The sequence below is a fragment of the Molossus molossus genome, unplaced genomic scaffold, assembly GCF_014108415.1.
Source record: "Molossus molossus isolate mMolMol1 unplaced genomic scaffold, mMolMol1.p scaffold_m16_p_4, whole genome shotgun sequence".
Classification (NCBI taxonomy): domain Eukaryota; kingdom Metazoa; phylum Chordata; class Mammalia; order Chiroptera; family Molossidae; genus Molossus; species Molossus molossus.
Genome location: NW_023425377.1, coordinates 63,590,774 through 63,611,276, shown reverse-complemented (window position 1 = coordinate 63,611,276; position 20,503 = coordinate 63,590,774). Strand labels below are relative to the sequence as shown.

The 20,503-nt window shown below is 46.6% G+C and overlaps 1 pseudogene; it reads right to left on the bottom strand.

The window, feature by feature from the left end:
• Window positions 1-230: 230 nt before the first annotated feature.
• Window positions 231-1,431, bottom strand: LOC118643810 (annotated as a pseudogene).
• Between the last annotated feature and the right edge of the window lie 19,072 nt (window positions 1,432-20,503).

The window sequence follows — 20,503 nt, the reverse complement described above, 5'->3', positions numbered from 1 at the left end:
CAGCACCTGAGAGTTTTCACACCCTTCTGACCTAACACTGATCATTCCACTATGTAGTGATCATTATTATTGTTTTGAGCTTTTATATTTGAATTTATTCTTCATTTAACTTTTAAAACACTACTATAGTTGAATATTTAAACAAAAACAATAGCACGTAGTGAGCACACTATGATTACAGTCCTTCACTCGTTCACTCCTGTATGTCAAATGCCAGCAGTGAGCGTTACTCACTGGCCCCACTGAGAGGTCTGACACTGAACACCACCCCGGGATGACATTCACCATCCTCATATGCTTCTCCGTTGTAATGGTGCCATCTTTCTTGATTTGGATCAAAGTCCACAGTTCTACCTGGTCCATTTATCAGTCTCTTCTAATTCCTTCCTTTCAGGTAGGAGTTTTTTCAGGAAAAAGAGTTTATCAGGAGAGAGAAAGCCATTCTCAGGAAAGTTTCCCTGAAATTCGATGATGCGGCGACCCTTCTCATGTGGTCTACGATAAACTGGCATGCCTTCCTTTAGCACATACTCGATCTCTCCATGCTTGACAATCTGACCTGGATGAGAGGTGATGACTGTGGTCCGACTGTCAAGAGGAGCTATTGGCTTCTGGGAGCCACACAGTGCTTCAACCAGCTGTATGTGCAAACACACGAAAGGGTCTTCTCCTCATCGAGTGAAAACAACATGGGCCTTCTGACCTAAAACAATGATAATACCTCCTGGCTCCAGTCCTGGTTCTTGGTCTCCTTCACCATGTAATGCTATCTTTGGGGCATCTTTTATGCTTTTATCAATATGAACTTCTAGAATCTTTTTCTCTCGAACTATCTTCCTTCCATGGCAGCTTTTACGTCTGTCTGTCGGACTGATGGGTTCCCCATGGCTCTGACGCTCCATGCACACAGACTGAATTTGCTGAACCATTCCTGGTCCTCTCTGATGAATTCTCACTTGCACCCAGAACCACAGCAATTGGGAGAGCACTCGACTGCTCCTTTCTTAACACCTGGGCCTTCACGTTTGTCACAAATCACATTCCTTTGCAGAGCTGGTTTTCTTGTTGCACCATTATATAAATCTCCTAAGGTTCCTGAGAGCTGATGCGCAGCATTTTCCCTCTTCTTTCTCTCTGCACCCTTCCTCCTCCTCCAAAAATCATGTCAAAGATGCCCACAGGGGAGCCAACACCACCACCTGCTTCACCTTCTTTAATTGCTCCGTCTCCTCCTTTGTCATATAATTCCCCTTTCTCTGCCCCAGAGAGCACTTCGTGAGCTTGAGAAATTCGTTTCAACTTTTCTCCTTCATTTGGATTCTTATCAGGGTGGTACCTCAAGGCCAACTTCCTGTGAGCCTTTTTCAATTCTTCCTGGGGGGCATCAGGTTTGACCCCCAAAACATCACAGTGAGTGGTTTTTTTCACCATTTTTTTTTATCCTCACCCGAGGACATTTTTTCATTTTTTGTTCAGATAGAGTGGGGGGGAGAGAGAGAGAGAGAGAGACATCGATGTGAAAGGGACACATCGAGTGGTTGCCACCCGCACAACCCAACCGGGGCCGGGGACAAACTGCAAGTGAGGTACATGCCCTTAGCGGGAACCAAACCCGGGTCTCTCTGGACTGCAGGCTGATGCTCTAACCGCTGAGCCAAACCAGCCAGGGCTCTTTCCCCACTTTTGACAGCCAGTGAGCGGTGAGACAGGTGCGAAGGAGCCACAAAGAGCGCAGTGCTGCTTGGAAAGCCCCGCCCTCCGCCTCTCTCCGGTGTATGGAAGGTCCCCGATCACAAGATCACTGTCATGTAGTAGGCCACTATTGCTGGACATTTGAGTTATTCACAGTTTTTCCTTAGTATGTGCAGTGATACATGGCATAGCAACATTATGCACATGCGCAAACACAGTCACAGCTGCCGTTCCTCGAGGGGAAACGGAAGAGGCGAGGGTGTGCACGTGTGATTTTGGCAGAGAGGGTATGAATTGTGGTCACACAGTAATGATCAGGAATTCCCCATACTCAAACTGCCCAATACATTGTGTCATCAAACCTTTGTATTTTTGTCGATTTGATAGGTGTCTTGTTATAATTTTAATTTGGATTTCTCTCCTTACGTGTCCGATCTGACATTTGCATATTAGGGATTATTTGCCTTTCCTTTTATGTGACCTCTTCATGTCCTAGCTCCATGCTTGACTTGGACAATTTGGCTTATAAAAGGTGTTTAGGCACACTTATGTTTGAGATACCTTACAAATATTTTCTTCTCTGCCATTTTTATTGCATTTTCTCCATGAGGACATTATTATATCTGTATACTCTAATGTATTAGTACTTCCAAGGATATTGAGTTTTAGGTCACACTCTAAAAGACTTTTTAGGCCCAAGATTATTAGCAGCAACAATAGAAAATTCCCATGAGTTCTTCTGGTATTTTCTTTGTTACAACCTTGGTTCACTGGAATTTATTTTGGAGTAAAGAGTGATTTGGAAAACAGACTTTATGGTTTTCTGGATAGAATAGCATAGCTATCCCAACATTATTTATTGAAGAATTTACTTGATGCTATTTATTTTAAATGCACCTAAAGCAAAGAGAAGAGGCCGTCTAGCCCAGTGGCTAAGAGCAGGGACTCTAGAGCCTGGCTGCAGGGGCTGAGACTCAGGTTGGAGGAATCCGTGTCCCTGTCACTGCGCATTACAGTATTCCCACATACTTTGATGCCAGTCCTGGACTTTCTGCTCTAGTTTGTTGACCTTCCTAGTCATGTGTCAGTGACCCAGGCTTCAAATTGTTGAAGCCTTACAAATATTTTCATATGTGTAATGTTGTCGTTTTGATTGAGTTACAACCAGTGCCTTCTGAAAGTTACTTATACATATGAAGCTTCTAAGTATTGTTTTCTACCAACCTTCTTACCAAATTCTCCTGCGGTTCTTAGTACTCATAACTGTTTTAAGTTGATTGCACAATCTGCAATTACGATTCATTTTACCTTCTCCTTTCCAATATTTATACCACTATTGCTTTCCATTATTTAATTACATTGACAAATTCTTCTGGTAGTGGACATTCTTACCTTTTTTCTGGGTTTAATGTGACTGTTTCAGGTGTTACTATGATGCATACTCCTGGCTGAGGATGGAGGATAGATATCTGATTAAGGAAATATCTGTCTCTTTTATTGTATTAACACTTTTATCATGAATGAAGTTTGGATTCTATCCTAAATACCTTTTCCATAATCTTTTTACTTTTACCTATAAATATTGTGTTATATTAATTATTTCATTCAACCACTAGGTACTGAGTGCCTAATATACAGGGGCTACTCTTCTGAGCCCCACAGACTTAAGAGTGAACATGTAAAAGGGTTCCTGCCCTCACAGAATTCACATTTGAATCGAAGAGACTGTCAGTGAGCAAACAAAGGGTGTGACATATCACATCAGGTACTATGACAAACTATTATAGCAACAGACCGCCTCATATCGCATTATCCTTGCACTCCTGTGTGGACTAAGATTTTAAGATTGCAAATGGCTGGAAAATTTTGGCTTTTTTCAACATGTTATTAACAGAAAAGAAAGAGAATTTCACCAAACATCCTTAAAGGCAGGAATTGAAAAAAAAATCAGTTGTGTGCCCTGATAAGGCCATACAATTCAATGAACTGATCACACAGATTATTTACAGCATTGCATTAAAAATGCTGAAAGGTGAAAATTCGAGAGTGGGTAACTCGTTGTTTATAAAAGCAAAATTTCTATGAAAACAAGGAGAGTATGGAGTGATCCTGTGGGAAATGGCTAATAAAGACAAATGAGAAATCAGCTTCCCCAGACACTCCACAGGAATCATACCCACTGTCACTTCTGAGATACATATCAACATGCTCAGGGCCCTGCCTCTTATTCTCTCTTTGCTAAACTCTTTTTCATCCACCAGGTGGAAAGATGCCTCTGCTTGGAAGCCTCTCTGATTTCCCCTGTGTTAGTTGCTCCCACTTCTTTGGTACCAATGGGCTCTGTTTGCTTCTCTCTTCACACTCACTTACCACAATACGTTAATGCTTTTGTTCCTGTTACAGACATGCCATACCCTTGTGTGGCCCACGTGCTTTCTGACTCTGGGCTTGGCTTTGACGCTTAAATTGGCAAATGTGTCAATCACAATGTTATGCAAGCAGAGGCTTAGGAAGTGCTTGTGCGTCGGGGTTTGCCCTGCCTCCTGTTCGTTAGACCCCCGAGACTGCCAGGTGCAAGGGCAGCCTGCGGAGGGGGAGAAGACCGTGGGCTTCCGGCTGACGTCTCCTCCACCAGCCAGTCCCAGCCAGGCTGCCAGCTGGCCACAGACCACAGCCAAGCCAGTCCAGACCAGAGAACCACCTGGCTGACCAGAGAATGTGTGAGAAATAACCAATGTCTATTGGTGTAAGCCACCAAGTTTTGGGGTGGCTGTTACACAGCACAAGTTAACTGTTTCTCTTACTCAGTGGCGAGCACTGTGAAGGTCAAGATGACGCCTTGCTCAGTGAATGTGGTGTCTGGCACTGTGCTGGGCACATCGTTGTCTGTCTGATCAGTATTTTTCGATGAAAACCCTGCATCTCAGAAGGACAGTTTCTGCCTGCACCCACCCTATGCTGTGTCCTTGGCAAATAAATGAATCAACACAGCATATGCAATATTCAGTAATGTGGCCTGGTGGGGAGCAGGTATTCATCACCCGTCTCCACCACACAGTCTCGCACCGCAGGGTCTCATGGCATCGGTCATGTTTCCTGCAAAAGAACAGGAGAGTGGATGGCAAGGACATTCTTAGAAGTCAAGTATAGCTGGTCATTCTCTATTGAATGCAGGCCGTCACTTACTCACACAATGTACAGTCCTTTCAGTGGGTGTCACTCTAGAAAGTCCCCAACTCAAGAAGGAACAATGGTTTAAAAGTCAAGAGGTTGGAAACCTGTTTTAACTGACCTAACTTCTCTGGGCTACAGGGTCCTGCCCTGCCAGCCCAATATACCAGCTCAAAGCGATATGATATTACTTTAGGAAAAAAAACAGCCAACGAGACCGCCTTCAACTCATAAACAGGCTGTGTTCCTCACGTCCATGTTTCAGAGGGCTATTTGGGAGTGGTATTCCATTTCCCCTAGAAACCATATTGAAAATGATGGTTAGGCTCCCTGGCTCCCACTCAAAAACCTATTTAAACCATAATGTAACTGAAATAGCATATATTTGTGAAGAAAAAGAGCAGGAAAATACTGCTGCAATACTAGTAATTAAAACAGAAAAAAAATACTGTGCAATAAAGAGCAATGTTTCTGCTTCGTCTCGAAAGCTGGCTCTGGAAGAAAAGTGGGTTTAATTAGAAAAGGAGGAGGTGCAGAGGGGCCTTGCTGAGCTCCAAAGGCACCTTTCAGCCACACCTTCAGATGCTCCAATATTGAGTGGGTGACACTTTTACCCCCAAAATGTCGGGGTGTCCCGCTCTCAATGCTGCATCCTAGGTGTGCGCCTTTGCTATGATTTGGTCCATGTGTTGAGTCACAAGTGGAATGAGGAGAGGAAAAGGCGGTTGTGTGGCCAAGAGCTGAACGAGGGGAAGAGGATGCAGGAGGTGCTGCTCGGCCTGGAGCAGCCACAGCCATGTTTCTGAGACCTGCCATGCAGCGAACTAGGCGACACTTTCTCCACAGCAACCTGCAAAATGGCACGTCCCTGTTTGGGGAAGGAGAGGCTGGATGGGAAGGTCACTTTGCCAAAAGGTGCCTGATGGAGCCAGAGATGGGTCTTAGGGCTGCCTGACTTGAAAGCCATTTCCTTTGTTTGCTCTGTCACTGGGGGTGAGGAGGACAGGAGGCAAGGGAAGCACTGTTTCTAAGGAGAGGGCGAGGAGGTCATTCGAGGTCCCCTGCAAGGTGCCAGAGAGCACCACCCGCCAAGACCTCTGTTTGTCAACCAGAACAAGGCTCTGAAAAGGCTGTGGGCTTGGGCAGCGAAGGAAAGTGCACAGGTGCCCGTCTAAAACATGAAGTGGTTAAAGTCTGGGCTGGTAACTCCAGCAAAGCCCGTAGAAACAGAGGACGCTGCTAGCCAGATGGACCCAGTCCCTCTCCTTAAGAAATCGTAGCCCCAAAGCAAAGCTCCATGATGAGATTAAATCCACAGAGAAACACGGGAGGCCATGATATCAAATCAAAGCACCAAACCCTACAGGAAAGAGGTTAATAAATAAAGCAAAATTAATAACAGAAGAGTATGTGCTGAGTGGTAAATGCACCTTGCAAAGAAGGCACTTTTTCCTCTATAAACAACCGGGAAGAGAGCAGAGGGAGGAAAAGAAACTTTGCAAATTATCATTTTCTCTCATGTTGATCAACCCAGGGGTGCTCATTCATAAAATTAAAAGAAATAAAATTCAACTGTAGCCAGCTCCCCCAGGTTTTTCAGAAGTGCTCACATGGCAGAGAGGGGACTGGGGAGACGGAAGAGCATCACCGACTTCTCACTGTGCCTTGTGACAACAGTTACATGGTCTTTGAGGACAGCAATCTCCCAGAACACAGGGCTCTGGTGCCCATTTATTTCACCAGGACCACCCACCTGGACCCCAGACACAGCAGTCAAGATGGGGTCGTGCTCACTCCCTTCCCTGGTCACCTCCTTCCCCCTCAGCCCAACATGTATGTACACAGCCATTTGTTCTGTGCTGTGGCAGAAAAGTGCCATTAGGCATGCAGATGTCTCCAGCAGGGTGCCTGCCTTCAAGGAACCTCTGACCCAGTTGCAGACAAAAGGCCAACATGAGAACCAGGGAACGCATTCTAGACACGTTCTGTGCATTTTCCATTGAACTCGACAATCTGCTTCCTCCCCTCCATCGCCTCCCAGTTTCCGTAGGTTCCGCCGAGGGCCCCACATTTGCAAGGCACCCTGGAAGCCTCTGGGCTGGAAAATAGGATTGATGTAGAACGTAAAGATGAAAACTCAACCCAGCTCTTTATTTTGCAAGTTAACTCTGCAAATAAATCATTCATTTGTTGTTGTTGTTGTTTTAAATGGTTTAGAAAATGCAAATATTAGCTGTTATCATTGGTGGGTCAAAGGAAATATCCAAAAAAAAGAAGCAGAAATTGGACTATTGAGCCATTCCTGATATTGTGCAATTTAACAAGTCAACGGTACTGTCGGTGAGAGAACCTTTGGTAACAACCAGAAAATGACCTTGTGACCATGAGCAGTTCAGCTTCATCCCACCCTCTTCAACAGCACTGGGTCTTATAGGCGTAGGGGGCTGGGCTTTAGCGTGTGCTTTTCTCTGTCCCCCGCCCCCCTGCCCCTCTGTACGCTTTCCTCAGCCTCCCTTTCCCTCTCCCCACCCCCAAAATCTTTCTCTCTGTTTAACTGTGTGATCCACCAACAAATACAAACTAGTCCAAGAGGAGGAAACCAGGTTTAGAAGAGCGAATGCTGATGAGCTATTTGGGGTCCACTACGTGACACTGAAGGAAGGATTCTCTAAGCATGATCCAATCGACTTCTCCTAAGCACCCTGCTCTTCCGACATTATTCTCCCTAATGTGCTAAAGAAGAAACCGAACCTCTGAAATACCAAGTGACCTGCCCTGCATCACGCAGAGGGTTAAGTAGAGAAAGTGACATCTGAACTGGTCCCTCTGCCTGCAGAGCCCATGCTCTTTAACACTCAACCCTCTACCCTGCAAGTCCTTGCTTGGTCAGCAAGTCTGAACTCTCTGAATAAGGATCTCTAGTTATTCCACTCTGATGTCTCTCCTTGCCCTTCTGGGAGCCCCTGGTTGAGTCCAAACCTCAGAATTTCTCACCAAAGTGATATTCCGAGACATTACTCCATGCTGAAAGAAATCACATGTAGGCTGCAGTGGTCCTGGGGGTGGCTGGTAGAGAAGGTGGCTTTGTTTTGCACCTCACAAGCTATGACTCCTGCCTCAGTCTCTCTGTATATAAAAAGGCAGCGGGAAGCCCTTTGGGGCACCCCTTGGACATCCTCTTTCTCAACCTGTGCCCTCACCCTTCTCCAGCACAGCTGCCATATAAAAATGCCTCCCCTTCCTGGTTGCCTGATTCTTAAGTACAGAGTATTCGATGTGAAGGGCCCTGGGAGGGCCCACTCCAGAGAGACTTACACATGGCCATGCATGTCTGTTACCCAGGGAACTACTAAAGTAGGTAAATTCCCAGGCTCCATTTCCTGTGATTCTTAGAGAGTAGGTTTGGGGTTCAGAAACTTTTATTTTTCAAATATGTTTTTATTGATTTTTTAGAGAGAGAGGAAGGGAGAGATAGAAACATCAATGTGAGAGAGAAACATCAATCATCTGCCTCCTACCGGGGATCGAGCCCACAACCCAGGCATGTGCCCTGACCAAGAATCGAACCAAAACCTCCTAGTCCATGGGATGACACTCAGTCCACTGGGCCATGCCAGCTGGGTGAAACTTATATTTTTTAAAGCCTCTTGAGTAATTCTCCTGATCAATAAAATGTGGCCATTATTATGGGTTGATTCTGTCCACCCAAACATTATTTGTTGAAGTTCTAACCCCTAGAACCTCAGAATGTGACTACTTAGGAGAAGCAAATATTAAGTTATATTTTAAGTTAATATTGTCATGTATTACATTACAATGAGGTCATATAGGTGGGCCCTAAACCAATATAACTGATGTTATTATAAGAAGAGGAGATGAAGACACAGACATACACAGAGGGGAAACCATGTGAAGACACAGGGAGAAGAAATGCTCGTCCACAAGGCAAGAAGAGAGGCCTCAGGAGAAACCTACCAATCCTTGATCTTGGATTTCAGCCTCCAGAACTGTATGAAAACAATCTATTGTTTAAGCCTCCCAGTCATACTTTGTTATGACAGCCTTAGCAAACTAACGCAGGCAACTCAAAGCCAGACCAACTTTCTCCTGGTAAAGACTTAGAAGGCACGATCCGAGCTGGCCAACTGCTTACCCAAGGCCACCCGGCAAGTTAATAGTGGGCTGAGAGTCACACCTATGTGTAGTGACCTACACTCTAGGGTTCATTCTGTGACCCTGTACTAACTCTAGGGACCAGAGAGCCAGGCCAGTCCCAATCCTCCAGACGAAGCCTTCCCGAGGCAGGATGGACTCATACAACACCTCGCTCCTCTGCAAACGCCGTAGCAGTTGTCTGAAGCCTCTGTTCAGCGCTGGAGAGGGTCAGCTTTGTACTGACAGTTAACCGGCCTTCCCTACGGACTCATGTCCCTATATCACTGATAAGAGTGCTGGTGTTTCAATAGGTGACTGACTAATTGACCCAGAAATTGGGAGTGGGGAGAAGAAAGGAGATGGAGGAGCTATCTTCTATTGTAAGACTTCAAAAGTGGTATGAGAGCCACTTAATTACTTGTGTAGGTTCTGAACTGGGGTTCACCATAGAATTAAGTCTCTGTATTCAAAAGGGGCTACTCTCAATATCCATCCCTTGAAAATGCAGTTCCTCAATCAGAGGACAGTCCCAATTCTGCCACTAATCTTTTCTGTGATCTTGAATCTATCACTTAGATTATTCAGGTACTCGTTTCTTCCTACAGAGAGGGGGAGGGGAGGCAGAAATGCCTGCCTTACCTACCTTACAGACTTACAGTGAACATCAAAGAAGATAATGTACAAGAAAGCACTTGGAAAAGTATAAAAATGTTATTCAAATATGAAATGTGACAAATCCTTCATGCCCCAAAATATATGTGAATCAGAATGAATCTCCATCTCGGGGAGGCAGCAGCAGTCACAATAGAAATCTGAGGTATGATTGATGGGCAGCCTACACGAGTGGCTTTCAAATTTGGGGAGGCAATTGTGGTACACAGTGACAGAGAAAATGGGACTAGAAATCTGGAGATGAGTTTCTGGTCCCAGCCCCGCCAGAAACTAAGTGTGCGATCTGATACAAACCCCTAATTCCTCCGAGGCTGTCTCCTCATGTCTAACATGAGGATAATAATCCCCACTTCCTCTTACAAATGAGGTTATTGTAAAGATTAAATTAGATTATAAAATGTAATATATATAGTGCTAATATGCTTAAATTAAAAGCATACTATGTTAAATAGATTGGAACAGAGCAAAGGTGTTAGGGGAGAAATTAAAAGTCAGTAAGATTCTAGTTAGAATAACCAACTACACGCTTAACCGAAAGGTGCTCTGATCAGGAAGGCACTTAGAACATATTAGGAAGGAGCTGGAATAGGGAATTACCCAGGTAAGCAAAACAGACCAACCAATAGAGAAGATGTAAATTCAGAGAAATGTCAGCAAGTGAAGACTGTGTGTCTTTAGGAATTATAATATCGGGGGTGGAGGGGTGGGGGAGGGTTGACTAGAGAGAGCAAAGCTAAGGGTATTTTTCAGGTGTAAATAGGGCAACTTTGAAAAAGAGATGTAGTTTATACTATGGATAGCTGAAAATCTTAAGGTGAGACAGAATCTAAAACCCTCATTAATCATTTGACTTTTGTCAAACTGAATTGAGCACTGAGTCTGCATTTATAATTTGGCCACCTACTCATATAGTTGTCCCCTGCTTGCTCGAAATATGCTTGTTACGTGGTTTTTATACCCAGCTACTCGAACTTGTAGCACCCTGAAAATATTCAGGGAGAAAGTGGCAAGAACTGTGCTGTGAGCTTAGCATCTACTAGGCATCTAACAACTGTTTAATTCTCAGAACAACTCAGAAAATAATAAAATCAGAAACTGGTATGTCTTATACAGAGAAATGAAGCTCAGAGATTACTGTCTTAACAAAGACAATAACTGAACCCAGATTTAGGCCCACTTTAGACTAACAAAGACTTGAAAAATGGTGTTGTCTCATCCTAAAGATTAATTTATCTTTTAATTGAAATAAATCTAGAGGTAGCAGTCAAATGGAGCCATGGCAGAATCACAGTCATCAACGCTCCTTCCAGCTCTCTGCTCCACTGTCTCTGTGATGTCCTCATCCTCATGGTCCTAAAAGATTGCACAGCTACAGCCATCACCTCTACGATCCAAGAAACAGAACAGAGGAGGAGAAGGAGAAAGACACTCTCCCTCCTTTCTTAGAGACTTCTTGAAAGTCCCATACTACACTTCTTACATCTTACTGGCTAGTACTTAGCCACAAAGCCTTACTTAGTCACAAGGGATTCTGGAAAATGTGGTCTTTTATCTGGGAAGCAATGTGTCCAATTAAAAATCCAGCTCAATTACTATACAAAGGAAAGTATGATGGTCAAGAGGCAACTAGGAGTGTCTGCCATAACACAGTTAAAAAGTCCAAAGTCTATGCTCTTTGTTAGTAACATAAAACCCCTTAAACACATCTGTTTGAAAATTCCTCAGACCCATTTGGACACATATGGTGTCAGCTCAATCTAGTCCTGCTGTTAAATGGGAAAATAAAAGGAACGCACTTTGATTGCTTTACTCTTGCTATTATTTAGGGACAATTGGGCTCAACGGAACAAAAGGTGCAGTGAGCACTGAAGAGAAACCCAGGAAGTTTTCTCGCGTCTGCTCAACCAAGAAACAACTTTTATGTGTTGTCATGAAAATTATGGACAGAAATGTTTCCAATATAAATGTAATTTGGAGGGAGAAATACGAAAACTGGTAAAAGAATGGCTGAAATCTGAGTTAAATTTGATTCTAGCCATTGGCCTTCAATCTTGCTGAACTGAACATTTCAAAAAGGAAACAGAGCAGAGACAAATTTTATAGCTTTGTGAAAACAGCTCTAGATGGATTTTTCACCTATAAGTGATCATGAAAAAAATACTATGATTGCAACAAATCATCATACCATCACATATGGAGCCGTCATTCCAGAAACCCGGGTGAGCAAACCAAATGCCCATCGCGTTGATTGACTGCATCGTTTACAGAGCTGGGTCATCCAGTCGGGTCTAGTGCCATGTCCAGCCCAGACCCCATGGCATCCCGACGCGTGGCTGGTTCCGGCCTCATCCTCCTCCATTTCAAAGCCAGCCTAGATGGACTATTTCTGGACGTTCGACAAGGAGCCAGAAAACTGGCTTTATCACACACTGAGTCACCTCTCCCTGGGCACGTCCCTCCCTTTCCCATCAGGACTTCAGTGTTCTCATGTATAAAATGAGCAAGTAGGCCAGTTAATCAGAGGTCAGCTGCACCAAATTTCACGAGCACTGAAGAGGTATAGAGTCTGGTGAACAAAAGCGGTAGGGTGAGGAGAAGCAAGAAGTGACTGAACCATTTTAGTTCTTCTAAAAATCCCCACACTAAATAGGTGAATTTGTTTGAGAAATCTCCTCCAAGACCCCGTTCAGTCCCACAAGAATCACCAGGCACCAGCTCTTGTTTGAGCTCATCTCTGGGCATGGAGCCTTCTGCTACCTCTTGTATCACAAGAGCTCAGTGTCCTGGGCTCCTAACACTCAGGACTCCTGACTCCTGAGTTCAAGTCCCAGATCAGCAGCTTCTTGTCCCTTGACAACTTTCTTAACCTTTATATCTCTTGGTTTCTTGATCTCCAAAAGGAAAGTCGTACACTCCCTGCCACGGGGTTGTTGCTGGGTAAAAGGCATCGTGCACTTACAGCTCCTAGTGCAGTGTCTGGGACACACCGAGCAGTCAGCTGTGTTAACTATAATTAGAAGCCTTACTTGCAACACTTAGAGACAAGAAGTCCTGGAAATTGGGAGTTTGTGAGTTTGCTTTGGGCCTTCTATGCCTTAAACCTGAGGACGATCAGATGCATTAAAACGTTTGTCCTGTCCAGCTGGTGTGGCTCAATGGCTGAGCATCGACCCATGCTCCAAGAGGTCGCCAGTTCAATTCCTGGTCAGGGCACATGCCCAGGTTGTGGGCCCAGTCCCCAATGGGGGGCATGCAGGAGGCGGCCAATCGATGTTCTCTCTCATGGATGTTTCTAGATCTCTCTCTCTAAAGTCAATAAAGGGGGAAAAAGAAAAAGAAAAAACATGTTTGTCCTAAATCTGGCAAAAAATAATCCAGAGTTCCACCAAATCATTCAAAACTCAGATCAGAAGAGGGGTGTGTGTGTGTGTGTGTGTGTGTGTGTGTACAATGCAATGAAAGACATAGGAAAGAAATCTTATTCTCTACAAAATGGAGAAAGGTAGCTTTCTAGGATATTCCTCTCTCATGTCTTTCCAGGATTTTCCTTTCCCTGCACTTGCAGCTGCTTCCAGAAAGACCCGGTTACCTACAGACACTACCTGGACACACAATAGAAAGCTCATCTTCATCAACGGAAACGACATGCTGAAAATCTGGTGATTTTCACCCGGAGCTGACAACATGGTAATTTATATTCTGCACCGAGTAACCAAAGAGCTTGTTATGCAAACACAGGCTACTGATTTGACAAATCTCCTGGAACAGAATTAATGTCTGTATTCTGGGCAAAGATGTAATTTATTTTAATATTTTAAAGAGACAATCTATCTATCTATCTTTATATATTCAGGGAGTGAGATATATACACTCATCGAGATATGTGTATTTAAATCTAGTCCAACTCGGGGGCTGGGGCTGGCGTGTTGCTGCATTCACAGTTCCTAGAATAAGAATGAAAATAGTCGTGCTCATTACACCAGCATCTTGCATTTGCTGGGTTTCCTTTTCTATGTCTGGTGATCATATAAACGTTATTCTTTTGTGCAGATGCTTTATTTCTAGTGCCAGGGCAAAAAATGCATTTCAAGGTAACAGAGGCTTTCGAACGGAGAGCAAGTTGAGCTTTGCCCAAAGACAGAAAATGTTTTAATTGGGTAGAGGCTTCAGCGGGTATTAGTGGGTATTTCCTAGTCATCCTAGTTTCTTTTCTCAAAGGGAAGGTTTTGTTAAAGGAAAGATCAGCCATGGCTGGTTATGAAGGATTCACCCTGAAGGTCAGGGGTCAGTAAAATTTTGGCTGACACCCCCACCAGAGTGCAGGACTAACAGTGTTTGGGGAGCAGCTCCAGAGAGATACACTTCGTTTCCCTTGGTAAAGGTTTATGGCTCCTCTTTTGGAGATAAGCACTCTAGACCTGGGCTGGGCCTCACCAGGCATTGACAGGTGTCTGACTTCAAACGGCGCCCATCATCCTTGTTCTTCTCCAGTGGGAAACAGAGCAAAGACATGGCTTCCCACCAAACCCTGGTAGGCCTCTATCCCTCCTCCACCTGCCTCCCACTTCCCTTCCAGATCTGTGATTTAGGGAATTAACACCGCTCTTCCTTCTTTCCCCCAATTCCTCTGGGCCTGAGCTCTCTCCCCGCCCTAGCCTGAACCCCTTCTTGGAGAAAGCTAATCAAACCTGCTACATCTGTGCTTGATGCGTAGCTAAGGGCCTAAACAAGAAATCAATGTTCCCTGGCCCAGGGGATCCATGTGTTGTTTTCTCTGTTAATGCCATGTCAGGAAGTGTCACCAGGAGGCCAGGCAGCTGAAGAGAGCATCGGTTTCCATTGGAAAGGCCCCTGACAGCACTCAGGTAGGTGAGACTGGAGAGGAGAGTCCCCTGGGAGGGAGCCGCTGGGGCAGACAGTGGGCCTACTGAGCTCTGTGCGGGTGCTGACGGGAGAAGCCAGGCCCAAAGGAAGGGGAGCCGGGGTGCTGACCCGATTCCATGGCAAGAGAGGGCAGCAGGATCCCCCAGTAGAGACCCCATCTTACCAGGGGCCAGCTCACACGCTGTGTCGACTTGGTCTCCGTCCTGGTCCCGTGCCACGCCGCACCACTGTGCGCAGGTGTAGTTCCAGAAGCAGGTGCACCCCTGGGGAAAGAACACAGGGTTTGGCTGACTGGGGTTGACCAGGCCATGCAGAGAATAGCCTTGGCGATAAACGTCATCTGTCCAGTTTCCCCAGCACACGCTCTGTAGATTGACCCAGGCTCACTGTATACTCCCTGACCTCCCAGACCTCAGTGTGCCCTGAGCTCTGCCCCCGACTGCTCCTCACCCTCTCAGTGCCCCTGGCTCCTGCCCCCAGGGGAGCTCTGGCCACCTGCTTGCCAGACTCAGGTTGACTGACAGCTACGCAGCAGCTGCTGGGCTCTGACACTGCCCCGGTGCCATGTGCTTAAGCCAGTTGACCGGAAGTCCTGGGTTCCAGGCGGCCCTGCTGGCCTTGTGATCTTATGCAGGAGAGTGATGGGCCCCGGGCAGACATCATCTTCTCATTTAAGCCTTCCCAGACCCCCGCCCTCCCTCTCAGAGAGAAGGCGATGGCAGCTACCCCTTTACCTCTGCTCCTTCGCACCCGTGACTCCTGCACACCTGCCATGCCCCTGCCCTCTGCCCTCCTCTCCTTCCCATCCGCCAGCTCCCTGAGCACGGGCTCTGGTCACCTGAGAGTTGTGGACCCAGCGCCTAACTCGGTACTTGGCACATAGTTGACACTCAATATGCATTAGTTAAACACATGAGTGAATTGAAGGAAAAAAGGAGATAAAGACCAACACACCGCCTGGCTTCTCTCTGTCTCTCCTACGCTTGTGAGGAAGCGGAAGAGGATGAAAATGCAGAAATGGCTGAAAACTCAGTTTTTGAGTGAGGTGTCCATGTCTCCAATTCATGGTTTGTGGAGGAGGTTTGAAAACTTCACAGAACGTACTGAGTATTTCCTATCCCGTAGCAAAGTAGCAATGGTATTTCAGACAGATTCGAGACCTGGATTCTAAATGACTCAAATCAAATCACTTAAAGCCACACAGACATGTTCTCCACCTGGAGCACAGTCCCGCTAAGGGCTGCCTGTGCCAAAAGAATCCAGTTTCCTCTTGGGTGGTCATTCGTCACACATCTCAGGGAATAAATCAAATGTACAGTTTTGTGTTTTTGCTCCAAAGGCCCAGGCAGGATTGATGGGACCGGGACGGTGTAGGGAGCAGAGCCCGCGCCCTGCTCATCACGAAGCTTCCCCCAAGCGGCCAGGGCCCTGCACCTTGGAGGCTGGACCCTGGAGAGAGAGAAGCAAGAGAAGCCTGCGGAGGCCACCTCTGCACGGTCTGAGGCGTGAAGGACTCCAGACTTTCGGGCCCCTCAGCTCGAAGGGCCATTCTAGCCCAGCAGTGCTCACACTTGCCAGTAAAGCGGCCTAGTAGGGCCCCATGCCCACAGGGCCCTGCAGCAGCAGACGAAGTGGACTTCTCTACCTCATGCAGCCCCAGGAAATCAGGAAGTTCTCCCAAAACTGTTCAGCTACCCTGGAGATGCCACCTCATGGGCAACCGCTGTGACACAAGAGACATCTGTTCAGAACAGAGGCCGAGCTGCAGGGCTGGGCACCGGAGGTGGGAGCCTGAACCCAGTACATCTCAGCTGGAGGGACCAGCCAAGGGGATTCTGCTCAGAGCAACAACAATGGAAGATCGCTTCAGGGTGAAAAGCTAAGGGTGGAGTTTACCATGCAAGAGGGCTTTCTAATAGTTTTTATCCTGACAGTGGTGTCCTCTTAACACATATTTACTTTCTAATTACCCAGAACTGGGTAATTAACCTGTCACTAGACAGTGCTCACCACACTAATGAATGGAGGAAGATTCCAGTGTTAATAATCAGCCCAGGGGAGGGAAGGAGACCCTTGTTCTTATGACTCAGTTGGCTTCTCTCTGGCAGAGCTTTACCTCCGCACCCCCTTTATTTTCTCTACTGGGGTGTCAGCCCAAGGGAAACTTCTTTTTAATATAAAGGTGTCCCAGTCAGAAAGAATACATGTACTCCTATGTTCATAGCAGCACTGTTTACAATAACTAAGATCTGGAAACAGCCCAAGTGTCCCTCAGTAGACGAATGGATAAAAAAGCTGTGGTACATGTACACAATGGAGTACTATGCAGCTGTAAGAAAGAAGGATCTCTTATCCTTTGAGATGACAGGGAGGGACCTGGAGAGTGTTATGCTGAGTGAAATAAGCCAGTCAGAGAAAGACAAATATCTTATTATCTCACTTATTTATGGAATATAATGAACAAAATAAGCTGATGATCAAAATAGACCCAGAGACCTGGAAGTAGGGAACAGACTGACAAACCTCAGAAGGAAGGCGGTAGGGGACTGGGAAGGGACAAACCAAAGAATTTACATGCATATGTGCACAACCTGGACCAATGGACACAGACAGAGCAGTAAAGGGGTAAAGGTAGGGGCAGGAGTGGGGAGGAGGGGGTCAATGTGGGGGGAAAGGAGGGACATCTGTAATACTTTCAACAACAAAAATAAATTTAAAAAAAATTTTTAAATATGGAATCATATAATATGTGACTTCTCGGGATTGCTTTTTTATTCTTTTTAATCCTCACCCAAGGATATTTTTCCATTTATCTTCAGATAGAGTGCGAGGGAGAGAGAGAGAGAGAGAGAGAGAGAGAGAGACATCGATGTGAGAGAGACACATCAACTGGTTGCCTCCAGCATGACCTCGACAGAGCCAGGGACTGAACCACAACTGAGTCACGTGCCCTTGACTGGGATCAAACCTGAGACTCTTTGGTTTGCGGGCCAATGCACTAACCATTGAGCAACTGGGCAGGGCAGGATTGCTTTTTTTATTGAACATAATTCCCTGGAGATTATCCAAGTTGTTGTTTATCATCAGTTTGTTCCTTTCATCACTGAGTATCCATGGTTAGTTTAGCCATACTTTAGGACATGTGGGCTATTATGAATAAAGCAGCTATGAACTTATATATGCATATATATATGCTAGATCCCTTGAATGGGGCAAGCCTCGAGATGAAGGGGGCACGACTCGGAGTTGTAGATGAGCAGCAGCATCACCCCTGGACTCTGGCCTGGGACCAAGAGGAACAGAAAGAACAGGTGTATTTGCTTCTCTCCGGAGTCAGTCAGACATGGTTCTGGCTCGTTGTCCGTCGTTGACCCGCTGGGCCGTCTGCAGCACTGGGGTGAGAGCCCTGTCCCACCTCGCGTGTGGCAGGGATTGAGATGTGTGAACGGGGCAATGCCCAGCACACCCGAAGGGATCCAGGCCGCTCCCCGCCTTTCTCTCCTTTTCCTCACCTCAGTCTTCTTTGCCCACGATTTTTCAGAAATCAGGGCTCTTCTTTAAACAGCAGACCTGATTGCTTCCAGCCTCTGACCTGTGCAACACAACAGAATCCAATGCCACAGGTTTCAGGCTAAGGCCCCCAAGGAGGCTCTAGTCTCTTCGCTTCTGTTTGTGGAAACCCTCTCCCCAGAGGGCACAGGTGAGGATTGGGCGATGCATTATGAAGTGAAAAAGAAACTCTGCTAAAGTCCCTCTGGAGATCAGCCCATAAAAATAATGGAACACAAAGCAACTGGCAGATCAGAGGGAAACCAGGAACAGAGGGTGGGGGAGCGCTCGGCTGCCTCTGGAGACTCCCACTGCAGCTGCTGCTGGGCTGTTTCAGACTCCCCGGGGCCACCCGGCTCTGGCCCTAAGCCAGCAGTTAGGAGGCACCCATGGCCCTTGGACTGGCGGAGGGAGTCCTGCCCTCCACACAGTGGCACACCCCTCCCTGCATTGCTTCATCCGCTCTCTGCTCTTCCTCCTACCTGGTCAAAGCCCAGGCCCAGGCCACATCACCTCCAGCACCACGTGAGCCCCATGCGGCTGGGCTCTCAGGGCAGCCTCTCTCCTCTGAGGACTTTTCTGTCTGTCTCTCCTTCTGTTTCCTGCCATCAACATCCTCTCCTAAATCTAAATCCCTCTTAACTAGGTGTCACATCTGAAAGAAGCCTGATAATTAATCCCCTCTAAAATGTCCCCACTAAAACTGACAGCAGTTTAATGTGCTTTTAGCACAATGCACTTGAGACCCTCCCCAAGGTGTGTACATTGTATCAGGGGATTCCTTCAGACCCAGAGAAATGGTCCTCAAAGATGGAAAATACGCAGCCATGTGTGTAATAGAAAGAGAAGAGAAAAGCTTGAGGGCAAACAGGGCTTTCTGCCCAGTGGGCTATCTCCCCTCGTCTGAGCATTGCCCACACTCCCCGCTGGACCCTCTGCTGAGCACCAGAACACTGAGGAGGGAGGGAAGGCAGGGAAGCATCAGTGGTTTTTTTTAAATATTTTTTTTTTACTAATTTTAGAGACAGAGGAAGTGAGAGATAGAAACATCAATGAGACAGAACATCGATTGGCTGCCTCTTGCATGCCTCGCACTGGGGATCTGGCCCACAACCTGGGCATGTGCCCTGACCGGGAATTGCACCCGGTCATTGGTGCATGGTGCATGGGTTGATGCTCAACCACTGAGCCACACCGGCCAGGCAGTCATTTTTTATTTACTATCAACATCTGTCTGGGTTTACATGGTATACCAGGGGTTAACAATGGGTAGGCTTTATACGAAAGACAGAAAGCAAGCCAACTTTCATGACTCTCTTATTTATTGCAAAAGCCACCCCTGGAGCAGAGACCCAGGTGATAAATGGTTGCCCTGGGAGAGAGAAGGGGGACCACTCCCATCGCCACCATGCCCCCAGCTCAGGCAGCAGCAGTCAGCAGGGGCTCTGGGCAGCCTGCCTCTCCTGAGGTCGAGTGTGCCCAGGCCAAGTTGGGCAGGATCTCATGTGACATGATGGGCAGAAGCTCCTGGGGTCATCTTCAGGGTGTAGAGGGTAAGTAGGGTTCACGCTGCTGGATCACATCTGAGGACTGTCCACAGGGAGGACGTGAAGAGCCAATGGGCAGTTAGCAACCGGCAGGGTTAACAACTGAGCACGCGCCACCCATCCTGCTGACCATCAGAGAGCTCCCAGCTCCCAGCGCACTGCCTCTCGGCTCCCTGCACCAGAATCGTCTCCTTCAACTGCAAACAGCAGCACTCTGTTCCCAGTCATCTGTTTGCATGGGTTCCAAGTGTCTCCTATTTTCCAAGGCCGCCTCCATCGCAAATAGGATGTTCATTATCTCTCCATTGCGTGATAGAGTGTCGGCTGGTCAGATTATAGGATAATGTGTCCTAATTGTTGGTTCAGAAAATATGCTTAATGAACCTCTGTAACCATATGGTGGACTTGTCCTTCGGGCAGGATACAACATTTCTAAGGCATAACCTAGAGTATTTTCTCCATGCATTTTTAACCCACCTTTTCCTCTCTGACCACACTTTGTGCAGGACACAAACCCAAGGACCTAAATGTGCCCACACTGGTTGGGCTGAAGCCAATGAGGACCTCGCTCTTCATAGAGATGAACAGATCCTCCCTATTTCTCCCAGGCTTCATCTACCCCTGAACTTCTCCAACAAGCTGTGCTAAGAAAAGCCTCCCTGCCCCCACCATACAGCTCTCAGCGTTCAGCCTCCTTGCTTCTTGCCCAAGCTCATTAGATTCAACCCAAGTCCACATTCTCTGCTGCACCTTCCCTTCCTGATTCCCTGGCAGGAGGATTGAGGTGACCTTTAAATGTCGCTTGTAAATACCAGCTGATGCTAACTGGCTCC